Here is a 13,112-nt window from a genome sequence, read left to right as displayed (position 1 = left end):
AGTTGATTTCAAAAAGTAGTTCTTGTCATAAGTACCTTTTCAGGGACTGTGATCAAGTTACCCTTTGATGTCTGCTTTGATAAACTAAGTAAATGGACCTATTGAAGTCTTTCGTTATGTGTTCCAATCCTTTAATCATGCACACAACTCTTCTCTGAACCCCCTCAAAATTATCAGTGTCCTTTCTGATACCTCCACAACACTTTAAAGCATTTTCATCTAAGTCAAGTCAGCTATCATCATCACTTAGCCATCACTGATTCCTTCTAGGAAGTTTATGTATTTTGGCTATTGACAAAACACCCACCATTCAGTTATGAAGCACAGAATACTTTCACTGTTATTTCTAACTAGTGGGAAGAGGTAAGGAGAAGAGAAAAAAAACAAAACAAAACAAACTTTCCTGCCAGTCAGAGAGCATTTTTTTTTTAACATTCAGCTTGCAAGCCAGCACCACTGCCATAGGAGAGTAGCAGGGAATTGTATTACCTGAAAAGGCGGTTGCTTTGAAATTGTAATACAGAATTAAAAAACATGTTGTTGCTTGAAGCACGTTAATGTTGATTTACTACCCAATAAATACAACAAGCTTCCACTGAGGCTTACAGGCCAATGGAGAGAAACAACACAAAGATACTTATGTGATTAGTTGTTTGCCTAATTACAAGCTGTGGCTGATTAGAGATGTTTAGTGTGACTTTCATGCAGTGGTTTCATTCCCTGTATCTAGACCTCAGAGTCCAAAAAGCTGCAATCTAGTCTGCCTGCAGGATTCCACCAGAATTTAAAACATTTTAGCAAAGTCATCACAGCCAGTTCTTTCTTACCCCAAATTGCTATGTAATGACATAACAATTTTGGAAATCACCTCTGATGAAAAATTCTGTTGCTGCAAAAATAATGATTTAATGGCTGGTAATATGCTGTCATACAGGTAAAACATTGCCTTATGTGACAGGTGTACCTACTATGGGATATTGCATTAAGCTAATACTTCCCACATGCTTTGATTGTGGCTGCCTTGTATCATCCACCTGAACAATGCAGCACAGAGAAAGAGCAGTGCTAATATCTTCTGTTTTCCTTACATATCCAGATTACAGTGTCTTCTGCGGTACACATTCTGAGAAATAATTCAAATGGAAAAGCTAGTTATATTCTGATCTTGATCAAAATAGGACAGCACAGGTTTTCTGCGGAAAAAGCTAGATCCACCTATGTTTGGATTAAGCTAACTGCTTCCAATGTCACTTAGAGGAAGAGCTCTTAGTTTGTGATTCCCGACTTGTGTGTACATGGACAAGGAGTTCATTTAGGAGAGAAATTGAAAAACCAGAAAGAATGAAGAGAGGAGCAAGGAGGGAGGGAAATTCCCCCCCCCCCCAAAAAAACCCAAACCAACAAAACCCAAAACAAATCACAAAACTATGAAGTGGAAAAAAGATGATCTTGTAAGTATAAGTATCCTTTCTCCTTTCCATCTTTCTCCCCTTTCTTCTTTCTTGAGTTCTTTCCTTTTCTCTTTGCCTTTCTTTTGCTGACCCCTCCTTTCCCACTTTTTCCTCCTCTTCTCACTTTCTTCCCTTCTTCCCCCACCTTTCCTCCCCTCCCTTCCCCCTTTTTTCTCTTTATTTTTCTTCCTCTCTCTCTTCTGTGCTGTAGATCTGCAGTCAGCCCAAGCAACACAGATGACTGTTGCCCAAAATGCAGCTGGGAGCCATATCAGCTAGTGCTATTACAGCTGTTAATAACAGTGGGATGACTTAGGCTTTACCTACCTGAGAGACTGCCTCCCTTCCCAGGTCAGGCTGCTGTTTAAGATCCTGTCAGAACTGCAGCTGGTAGGAGCACTTTGATCAGATAGCCAAGGGACAGACAGAGAAAGAAAAAAATAATTGGTGTAACCTGACAAACCTGGAGCTCTGACTCCCATTGCAATGAGAGACAAATGCTTAGTGCTGGTGAGAGGGAATGAAGATTTTCAGAGCTGAGCGGACCAGGTCTCCTCCCTCCTTACCCAGCTCAGTTCAAAACAGGACAAAAACATTTTCAAGCCTTCTTTGCAAAAATATATGGTGATATCCACAGCCTGTCCACAATAATTATGCTTGAAATATATCAGTTTATAAATAAAATTGTTGCTGGCTGTTTAGTCTTACTTTTGGTTCTGAGCAATTCTGCCTTACCTGTTTGTCTGTTTTTAGAGTCCCAGATCCAGGAGAGCACTTTGGTTCTGCAACTCACTTGCCTGCTTGCAAAATCCTTCAAACTGAATAATTTTAAAAGGCTTCTGTAAACTAATCCTTCTATTCTTTTATATTCTTCCCAATATTTGGAAAAATATAGAGAAATTAGGAAGATTCCACACACACCTCCCCACTACACCAAACCATTGCTAAGCTTTTGGATGCACTTAGTTTGCTGGCAAGATCTGTTACCAACAGTTGATCCATGTCAAACTAGATAGATTAATCAATCAGGTGTAAAATTCCTTCTGCTCTGGAAGGTTTTGTTATTATAAGCTCATCAAAAAGGAAAATCTTAGCCTGGTGAATACTCTGTGTATGTGTGAAAAGTGTTCAGGGTAAAACACTGATAATCTTCCACTCAGAGAAATAATAGACCTGCAAAGAACATGACAGCACGTTGGTGTTCTGCCACTAATTGCACTGTCAGCCTTCAGTCTGTATATTTTCCTAATATTAATCCAAATAATTCCATTAATTCAGCTTATTAATATGTTTTCCAAACCACAAATGAGTTCTATCTATAATCATTGATTTTCCTTCATTATCTTACAAAACTTCTTTTGCTTCCATCTGAACAAGTGTAGGAGCTGAAATTGATGTAAGAGATTAGAGAATGAATACACATATTCCCACTCCTATGGGAACATTATTAATAACATAATTTTAGCTATAATTAGAATGTTTTCCTGGGCAATTTTTTCTTTTTCCACAGAGTCATTTATCTGGACAACTGATGGCTTAATCAAATCAGTAGCTCAACTGCATTGTCCAACACCAAGAATGCAGAGTATATGGTTTGTTTGCACAGTTCTGGCACAGATGTTGTATTTGACCCCTAAAGCACATGGTAAGTCTGGTGCATGTTGCAAGGCTTGACTCACTGTGCGTCTGCAGGTCAGCCAGGCTGATGCTGTCAATCCAAAATCACAGTGACTAGATGAATCTGCCAATTGCTTGACAGTGTTACTAACTTTAATGGAACCTGAATTTCAGCCACTTCATTTAGACAGTCAAAATGACAAAAGGTAGAATACTAAGCAGAGTTTATAACTTGTGCTAGTAGTAGTTCTAGGGACAGCAACCAATAAGCCAAACAGTGTTTGTGGTTTATGGACCTCTGGGACCCACACTTTATTCCTTTATGATCTGAGAGAGACAACTAAGATAAGCAAGTTTATATACAATATAAGTTAATACACATGTATGAAGTTTTTAAGATCTGCAATACAATGCCAAATGTCTTAGGAGTCCAGAAATCAAAATGCAGATATACCCTATATATAGCACCACCATCTATTAATTCTGTCACAACAACCTCTCTTGTCTGAATCCCTTAGTCACTGTAACATAAATAAACTATAACCAGCATAATGAGTATACAAAACCATTCAATCTACTTTTTTAGATAATAAGGATGATCATTTAGTCAACTAAGAAAAAGTGCACCTTATAAAGAAACTTCCCAGCTCTGTTTGTATTCTTGGAACTTCTTTCCTTCCTTTTTTGCATTTTGCACACATATACCCCCACACTCCAAAGCATATTTCTCCCAGGCTGAGACCTCTTCTACTAGTTTAGTCTAGAGCAAATGCCTATTGCTGAGTTATGAAGCACTGGAAACAGGCATTTATAATGAAAATGTCAGTGACATTATAATAACTTCCAAATCATGTTCCTACAAAACATGGTGTAGTTCTTGTTGCACTTAGAGCAATTCTGTTCTGTTTCCTTTGCTCCTTAGGTTCTTAGCCTGTCTGTTCTTTTAGGCTTACAAAATCTGCTGAAGCACCCTAAATCTTTATGTCTTCCTGTTCTCAGGTCATAGTCAGTGTTCTATGGTAATATGATATAGAAAATGTGAAAGATGTCTTTCTTCCTTCTTATTTCTAGAACAAATGTGAAGAAACATCTTCTAGAGAAATTACTGTCAAATTACATGTCATTTCATTGTGTATTAGTCATTGCATTGCTTTTAGCTCTTAAATTAAAATAAAATTACTCCTTTCTGTTTAGTAACAGATTTATTTTTCTCAATGCCAATAATCCCACCTATAAAATCACCTATACAAATGCTCAAAAATACTCCAAAGCAGAGCTAATTTTAATTCTTTGGCCTGATTAAGAGAGCTATGTCTCTGACTTTTACCCTTTGAGCTTGCTTTTGCTAGGTCCCTTCTTCTGGCTCTTCTGAGTTCATCACGATTGTTAACAGCAGCAGAGCTTGGTGTTACACCCTGCTGCTCAGCCAGTTTGAATGTTGCTAGGTACCATGCTGCTTTCTTTCAACCCTTTAGGGAAGTTCACAACTAGTTAGTCCTGCAAATATTATTCCACCCCCTGGGAAGGAAACAATTTTCTAATCTTTTTTTTTTTTTTTTTTTTTTTTTGGTTACAGTTTGCTTTTTGCCTCTGATATGTTGTCATTGCTGTGTTTACAATGACTGGCTTAAAATCCCCATGAAGAAATTCAAGGTTGTAAGATTTTAAGCTGGCTTTCTTGAGGGGCTGGCTGTATTCTAAGATTGAGAAGTAATTTTCCTTATCTGGAGATTGATATAGGCAACTGCTCCTCATGAGTTATAAGTGGCAAAACCATTCAAAACTTGATGATGGAGGTGCATCAATACAGTAACTTTTCAAAAGTTTTTTGTTATGTTATGGTCAAACGAAAATTATTGTGTCAGACCTGAGCAAGAGCTAAGTGAATCAGGCTTTGTTGTGGTACACAAAAGGGTTTTTAGTAGATTAAAACAAGAAAACAGGGTAGAATGAAAGTTTGGTGGGAATCTGACTGAAGATGCATGGATGCACAGGATGAGCTTGTGAGGAGACCCCAGACCCCAAGGAGACTTGGCTCTTCTGGTAGGCTAAGAGAGTGCTTCATTGGCTGTTGGTCTACTATGAAATATCATGGGGGTTTCTGTCGTAAATTCTTTTCTTCTTATCAAATAAACTTATCTTCATCAAACAAAGTTCAAGTGGAAATGAAAAAGGAGTAATTTTTCAGACAATTTATTCTAATCTTAAAGTAACATCTTCACAAGTATACAAATTAGCTACTCTTACACCCCTCTAACTATGATTAGTTTTCAGTCTTCAGACATAAACTAGTTTCTAAGGTTTTTATTCTCTGAAGTGCACATTCCACATTGGTTTTGTACTTATTAGTAGGACCAGGTTTTTATAACTTGTTTCTTGCAAAAAATGTCAGCAAATCAGTACAGTTTTCTTGCTATGAAACAAAACCATTCTTCCAACTATGCTAAGGGGCCAGTAAACTTAGAAAGGAGATCATGATGAAAAAAAAAAAAAAAAAGTTAAAACCCCTCAAAGATAAAAAAAAAGCTGTGCTGTAGACCCTTATTCTTTGATATTAAATTCTAAATGAGAGCATGCATGGTTATTTAGTAACTGATCAATACCCGAGAGAAATATATGTACTCAGATCTGAAAATATTCATTATATTACTCCCACTAAAAATCTTGACAATTCTATTGGGAAGACAAAGTTGAAATTGCCCATTGCTGCTATCAAGCTCAGTGGAAATACTCTAAGAATGGAATGTCCGTCCTAATATTTCAACATTTGTTTTCAACACAAAAGAGTATTAAGATGTATGATACTGAAAATGTTCATGAAACAAAGAAGTTCAGAAAAAAAATTATTTTGTAAAATGTCAAGATGAGTTATTTTAACTTCCTCAACTGATATGAAAAGTTCTCCTTTGAAAAGTCAGAACATTTTACATTACTGATTAATACCAAGATAAACTTTGGTGTACTACTGAGATATGAGATCCATCTATGGATCCACTGAACAGATATTATGTTTTTGATACTGTCTGTATGTTGTAAAACATGTCTCAACTTCTTTATATTCATAGGGAGAGGAAAGAAAGCAAACAAATCTGATACTACCACTATATTCCTCATAGAAAAAAAAAATATTACAGTTTCTTTTTATTAGTATATTACTTCCCTTCAGTAAAAGTATTCCATTAGTGCCAAGGACGGGATAAACAGTATCTTATGCTTACTGTACTTGATTGCCTCCCTTCCTTTCCCTTCCTTTCCCTGCCCTGCCCTTTCCTGCCCTTTCCTTCCTTTCTCTTCCCCTCCCTTCCCTTCCCTTCCCCCCCCCTTCCCTTCCCCTCCCCTCTTTTTCATGTAATGTTCTCTCCCATAGAAGTGTAGAAGATTTTATCTAAAGTGAACAACTGCTTGTAGTTATGTAGATACTTAAAAACCTACTACAGTTCATGTAGAATATAAAGTAAGTATAAAAGCTGTTGGCATTTCTGTATTTTATTCAGCAAATAGGAAAAGTATGATAGTCCTAACCTGGGAGATCAGAACAAGTTGTTTTGATTCACTTGACACATTTCGAAATATTGATGGAGCCACACCTAGCAGGGCCATTGTAATCAAATGAGGCTATACCATGCTATTATTCTGTCTGGCTGATTAGACATAGCAAGTATTATGAAACTGAGTACTTTAGAGGTGAAGACTTGGTGATTTGACCACTTAACTTTAAGAGCACTGTTCCATTTTAGACAATAGTAATTATATCTCTTCTGCTGAACTCAGTAGGGTTAGAAGCGTAAAGCTCAGTCTGTTCCTATCTGTTTAAAGCTCAGTCTGTTCCTATCTGTTAAGTAACATGTACTATGTTTTGTAATTTTAGAGAAAGCTTCACCGCTTGGGTCTTATTAGCTTGGTATGAAAATTTTTCAGCAGTTCTTGGTCATTTCACCCAGCTACACTGTCACAACAGTGTTAGTGATACAGTAGTCTCTAAAGCTCATATGGCCAGGAATGTGAAACCTCTTCTTGCTCCTTCAGTATGACCAACATTCTTCCCTCTCCCCCACACAGCTTGTCCCTCTGTTGTGCTGTGAGTACACCAAGTTTTAGAGCACCTTGATACGGATGCATGACTAACCAAATCCAATAGGTGTTAAAATTCAGATTTATTCTTCAGTAAAAGTTAATTAGAAGTCCGGCAACATTTTATAAAACCACAGGCTCAATGATGTAAAGAGAATTAATACTACACAGCCGACTTAAGAATCCCCAAGATTTAAAGTGATGGCTCCAAAAGGCATACACCACTCACCTAAAAGCTGAGGGGTCTCTCCGTCGAGGAGTTACCTCAGGCTGTGCCCCGACCCAAGGGGGAGTCCCTGACTGCAGACCTGCTGCTCCAAGGAGGACTGATTCCAACATGTCCTCCGGTGGGACCCCATTTATACCCTTGTCAAATCTGACCTGTGGTCATTTAATCCCTATTGGCCAGGAGGGTCACCTCAGTGTACCTGGCGCATCTTGATTGGCCAGTTCAAATTTCAACCTGTGGCCTCCAGGGTTTCCTTCCCCTTCTCCCTGCCTGGAGAAGTTTCCTTTCCTGCTGGCAGGATGGGGCGGGGGGGGGGGGGGGGGGGGGCAGGGAGTGTACTACCACACACCTAGATAAGCATTAATCTTGAACTTGGATTTTGTTTTTAGTACCACACCCACCAGACTGTCAGTGCAGCCTGTTCAATGGGTTGTACAGACAAGGTGAGATAACACATTGCTACTTTTAAGAAACAAAATTTTGAAACTGATGAAATTTTAATGGGATTTTGTTTTAAGTCCCCTCTAAAGCCCCCATGGCATGCTTGGAAAATCTTATGATGTAATATGAATACCTAAAATGTCCACAGCCATTCATGTTAGGGAGTATCATCAAAGGTTCATTGTTCCCTCCCCAGACAGGTGAAGGACTCCTATGAGCAAGTTTTCCTGTTTTCCTCCTGCATTAGTAAGTTCCTTTCCCTTAAAATGTAGTCTTTTTTTCAGTGGATAGGAAGGAAGAAGGGAGGAAAAAAGAAGTAAATAAAGTTGTCTTTGAGATGAGATACCAGTACATGCTAAATGAAATGTTGCAAAAGAAAAATATTGCTTCAAAACACTGACATTTTTTTAAGGAAAAAAATATTTATTTAGTAGGCAGAAATGTTCCTAATTTTCAGTCATGTAGTGACTACTCAAAGCATGTCCTGGAAAGCAGAAATACATTACAGATATTTCAGTTTTGTCAAATACACTGTTTTCTTCCAGAAAAAGTTTTGACAACTGCTTCAGCCTCCACAACCATTATCCTATTACTATTGCAATGACTCTTCTTACAACCAGTCTGCTATATAGGACCAAAAAGACTCCTTTTATCTCTACAGGCACAAAATTATGTTCCTCAGCTGTCATCTATAACTGAGAGTACTGTATTCAGTGAAGCTCTGCTAATCTATGTCATCTAAGAATCTGTGCCAATCTAGCAAGAATAAAACTTAAGTCAATTTTTGCTGTCATGGAAATCATGCATTATTAACCAAAATACTTTACTACAACTCACTTGCTTTAGCTAGATATGTTTATTAAAGACCAGACTGGGTCATGTAACTATTATAAACTTGTTGGATTATACTCAACACCCAAAGATTTTAACATGAATTATGTGGTTGAATTACAGCATACAATTAAGGAAGACAACTACTCATGATTTAAACCTCTGACTGCCAGTGTTCATCTGTTCCAACAGATTAATTGCTCTTTCATTTTTAACTGATTCCAATTTCTGGTCATAAGAGGTTATCATATACCTTTGCCTGCTAAGTTAGAGCTCTCATATCACATGTCATCTCTTCAACTGTTAAGGCCATGGCAAACAAACTCATGGGCAGGATTTTTCTTTTTTTCCTTTTTTTTCTTTTTTTCTAAGGTCATATTAAAGAGTCAAGGAAAAAAAGTATGTTAGATTTTCTAACATAAAAGAATTAAAGTTAAATAAGGGATTGTATTGTTCAGGATTATCAGTTTGAACTGAATGTCTACTACAATAAAGAAGTATCTTAATGTAGGTGTTTGTTAATTTATATTAGGAATAATAAAAACCACCCTGTTTGGTTACCATCATTTCTGATTTAGCTCTTACATGAGCTGATCAGGGAAAAAAAAAATAATTGCCTATTTTGGATTTACAGGGATTTTCAAATTTAAAATACCTTGACTTTCAAATCATTAAAAGATGACCTGACCTTGCTACCATTTTTAGAATATTAAAACTGTGTGATTTATATGGACCTGAAAAGCCTATGTTTATTGTCTTTGAAAATACCTTCAAATGCACAGGTCACCTTCCAGTTTGCTATCCGTATCATATGTGAAAGGTGAACATTTCATGGGAAGTTTTGAAGATTTATAATGAACCAAAAATATCACAGCTGTACATGAAGAAAAAAATCTGATCACTGCTGTTTATCAACTTATTTTAGCCCTTGAAGAATGAGGGCAGTTAGTTGTGCTATAGTTGTTTTAGCCTCTTTTTGTTTATAGATGACCTTACTTTTTCCTCTTAAACTTATATAACTGCTGAATGCATTTATAGTATTTTTAGATTCAGGAGAGGAAGTAATGTTATTTAATATTGCTTCCAGGCCTTAGAAGGAGATACTTTCTACTACTAAAATGAAACATTTAAAATTATTCTATATTTTTATTGTATCAATCTTTACAGAACTGGCTTTGCTCCAGCAAAAGAATTTGTATCAGACCTGGAAGTTTCTGTTCTGTGATTAATGTCATATCAAACTCTTTAAAACTAAAGACAGGTATTGATAGATAATGGAATTTTTGTAGTAATATTAAAACACATGAAAATGCACAGATAGAAAAACATTTAAAGATTGAAAATAAATATTGTCATGCATCCATTTTTAAACAAATGCCTTCATTTCTTAGACATTAAAATGCTGTCTCCTATTCTTGGAAATTTTATATGGATAATGAGGTTAACATTAAACCCTGTCATTTATCTGAAAGGTCCTGCATTTTAAGCAATACTGAGTAGTTTAATCTTTCTCTTTTTTCTTTTTTTTTTTTTGTCAAGTCATGTGCAAGTTCAATAAGTCTTTACTTCTGAAAACTCATTTTTCCTAATAAACGTTTTTGTGCTAGTGCTATGCCCCATGTGGTTTTAAACAGACCAATAGTAAGCCATGATTAATAGCAATAACTCTAGTAAACTATTCGTCTAGATGACATCATCACACTAAACCTTCAGATTCTTGCATGGATTTAAGAAGTGAAGCCTGGTTCACAGCAGACAGAAGAAACATATGGTGAATTTTTTTAGTCTTCTGAGGCAACTTGAAAATCCCAGGGACTTCTGTGATTGCTTTTTTTTTTCTGTTTTATCCACAACATTATAGAAATCATACCTAGTATAGTAGAGTGATGAGGAAGTTGCAGATTATCCTTGCATGCAGAAGGTATATTATGCAGTTAGACCTTGGTGCCACACTGAGAGGAAAACTCAGACAATAAATGCCACAAAGCATGTGAGCAGCAGGGAGGCATGAGTACAGTCCTGGTAAAGTCCTCCAAAGTGAAAATCAAAGTAAGCAGATAAAAGCAGACATTGGTCTGGGCTTTTTAATCAGGCGCCTGAAGCAAAGCTGAGGCAGGAATGATAAATCTGTGGCTATGTTACGACACAGAGGGAGCACTGCAGTCGATCAGGTCAATGTTTATGTTAACTGTGGTGGAAATCATTGAACATTCACCTTTCACCCTTGCAAATGAATCAGCAGGTTAGAAACTGTTGTTAATTTATGAAATAGCATGCAATCTCACTATGTAGATGGAAACTGAAAGGTAGGCAATTTGAAACAATCCCTGGTTTAGATGGGGTGTTGATATAGTGAAATGCATAATGTGAATGTGAGCTGGCATTTTGAAACATCCATTTGCAACAAAGTAACAGGCAATTAGGAGGAAAACACAAATTTGGGCTGATGCTAGATAGTTTTACTGATACTTAAAGCACTTAGATAAACGGCTGCATTTTGAGGAGCTGAGCTCCTGGTTCTGGCCATTAAACTACAGACAGTCAAGCCTGCAGTTTCTGATCTCTAAGTAAGTTTTCATGAGGAAATAATAAAGCAAACAGAAAACATGCTTGCTTATTTTGAAATCTTCTTCAACACACCAGAGCAATTCTTTTCCCAAGATTCACACCAAGTGCTCAGGTAGCGACCTAAAAGATGGAGGCATACAAATGACTGTCAGAACAGGAGCTTTCAAATGTCTGCTCCATGTGAGCTCAGACCTTCTTCAGCTTACCAAATGTGTAGAGCATACACTGGCAGAGGCTAACTACAGAAGCTGTTATCCACCCCAATGCTGAATTGTAAAGAGCGTAAGAGAGTGACCCACAGGATCCCCATTAGCTACACTGACTAGCACTCTAGGATTGCTCTCTGCCGGGTCCTTCCAGAAGACCTTTGGCAACATGACTCCAATCAGTCACTCAGCTACCTCAAGGACTTTCTCATTGCCACAAGACAAACTTCCCCAAGGACAGAAACAAGCAGTTTCAAATTTCGTCAGCCCTCTTTGGAAATAACTTGCTTCCCTGCAGAGCCTGGGGAAGAGAACAGTCTTCACAGTCCTCTGTCCCTAAGGTAAGTAACATCACCTTCAGACACAGGGAAACACAATTATTATGCTAATGTTTGTGGGTGGCATTGCAGTAATATTTTTTGAGTTGCTTTGTTGGCTTTCCTCAGATTTTGTCCAGTTCCTACACCTAAAGCCAATCAGCTCTTGACAGTTCCCAAATTGGATATGTTGATTTTCCCAATTGCTGCACTGTTTGCTCTCAGCTGTGAAGATTTCCAGATTTCCTCAGAAAAAGCATTTAAATTCACTGCCGCATGCCTTTTTAAAGGCCACCTGTCCACAGTGTTTAGATGATAGTCACTACCTACTATGATCTAGCACCATGCCTGTGACTAACATAAATGGCATTGATGTCAAGCAGGAGGCAAAGAACAGAGGTGGATTAAAGTTTATGCTGAGGGAATTTTCTAAGCTGGAAAGAAAAGTCTGCAAAATTTCTTTATGCATTATCTTTCCTACATCATCCTCCACTCAATGTTACAAACATAACATTAGTATACATGCTAAAAAGACCAACACAACAACTAATGCCTACAGAAGCAGCTTGAGTATGACTGAAGCTGTTACACAGATTGTTTCAAGTCATTCTGGATACTTGTTATTTTTTATCTCCTACTTGAATTAAGGTTACAGTCATTAATCATAACCTGATTATGTTGGAAAACATAGAAACTGAAGGAGGGAAGAATAACTTGAATACAACCACTGTGGCTGCATAAAGGAAGATTACACCAAGTTCAATACAGAGACATATACTTTGTAAAAGATTTTGTGCTAAATTTAAGCTTTCAGGAAAACTTATATTCAGGGATAAGTACAATGAAATGTGGAAGAAAGCACTGAAACTATTTTGAAAAAAAGCTGTTCAATACATAGCAACAGGTTTTAACTCAATAAGGAGGTCATTGTGTAAATTACAAATTGCATGATTCTGCCAGATGCAACATAATGATCCACAGGTTATTAAAAACAAGAAATGCCATGTCCTCATTTTGCAGATACAGTCTGACATGCTGCAATGGTTTCTACACCTCAGGGCCAAGAGTATGATAGCTGCAACAACCTCTGTACAAGTTTCCATCAGTGTGAGTGGATAAACATTGTCACAGGTTATGGAATTCACCTTTCTAAGTCCTGCACTTACAAAGGGGCTAAATGCAACATCTATCAGAAAGAAGGCTTGGAGGGCAGAATGGCCTCAAATGAGAAAATACATTCTGATTAGCATCCTCAATTGTTAGATGGGTTCTATTTCGTAATCATCTGATGATTATTGGAGAAAGGATACTGCACTGGATGGACTAGATTCATTATAATTTCTGTAGGAAAACCAAAGCAAACCAATGAAAAACAAACCAC

The sequence above is a fragment of the Harpia harpyja genome, chromosome Z (genome assembly GCF_026419915.1).
Source record: "Harpia harpyja isolate bHarHar1 chromosome Z, bHarHar1 primary haplotype, whole genome shotgun sequence".
NCBI lineage: Eukaryota > Metazoa > Chordata > Aves > Accipitriformes > Accipitridae > Harpia > Harpia harpyja.
The sequence above is the reverse complement of the archived record's forward strand: the minus strand, read 5'-3'. Positions refer to the sequence as shown.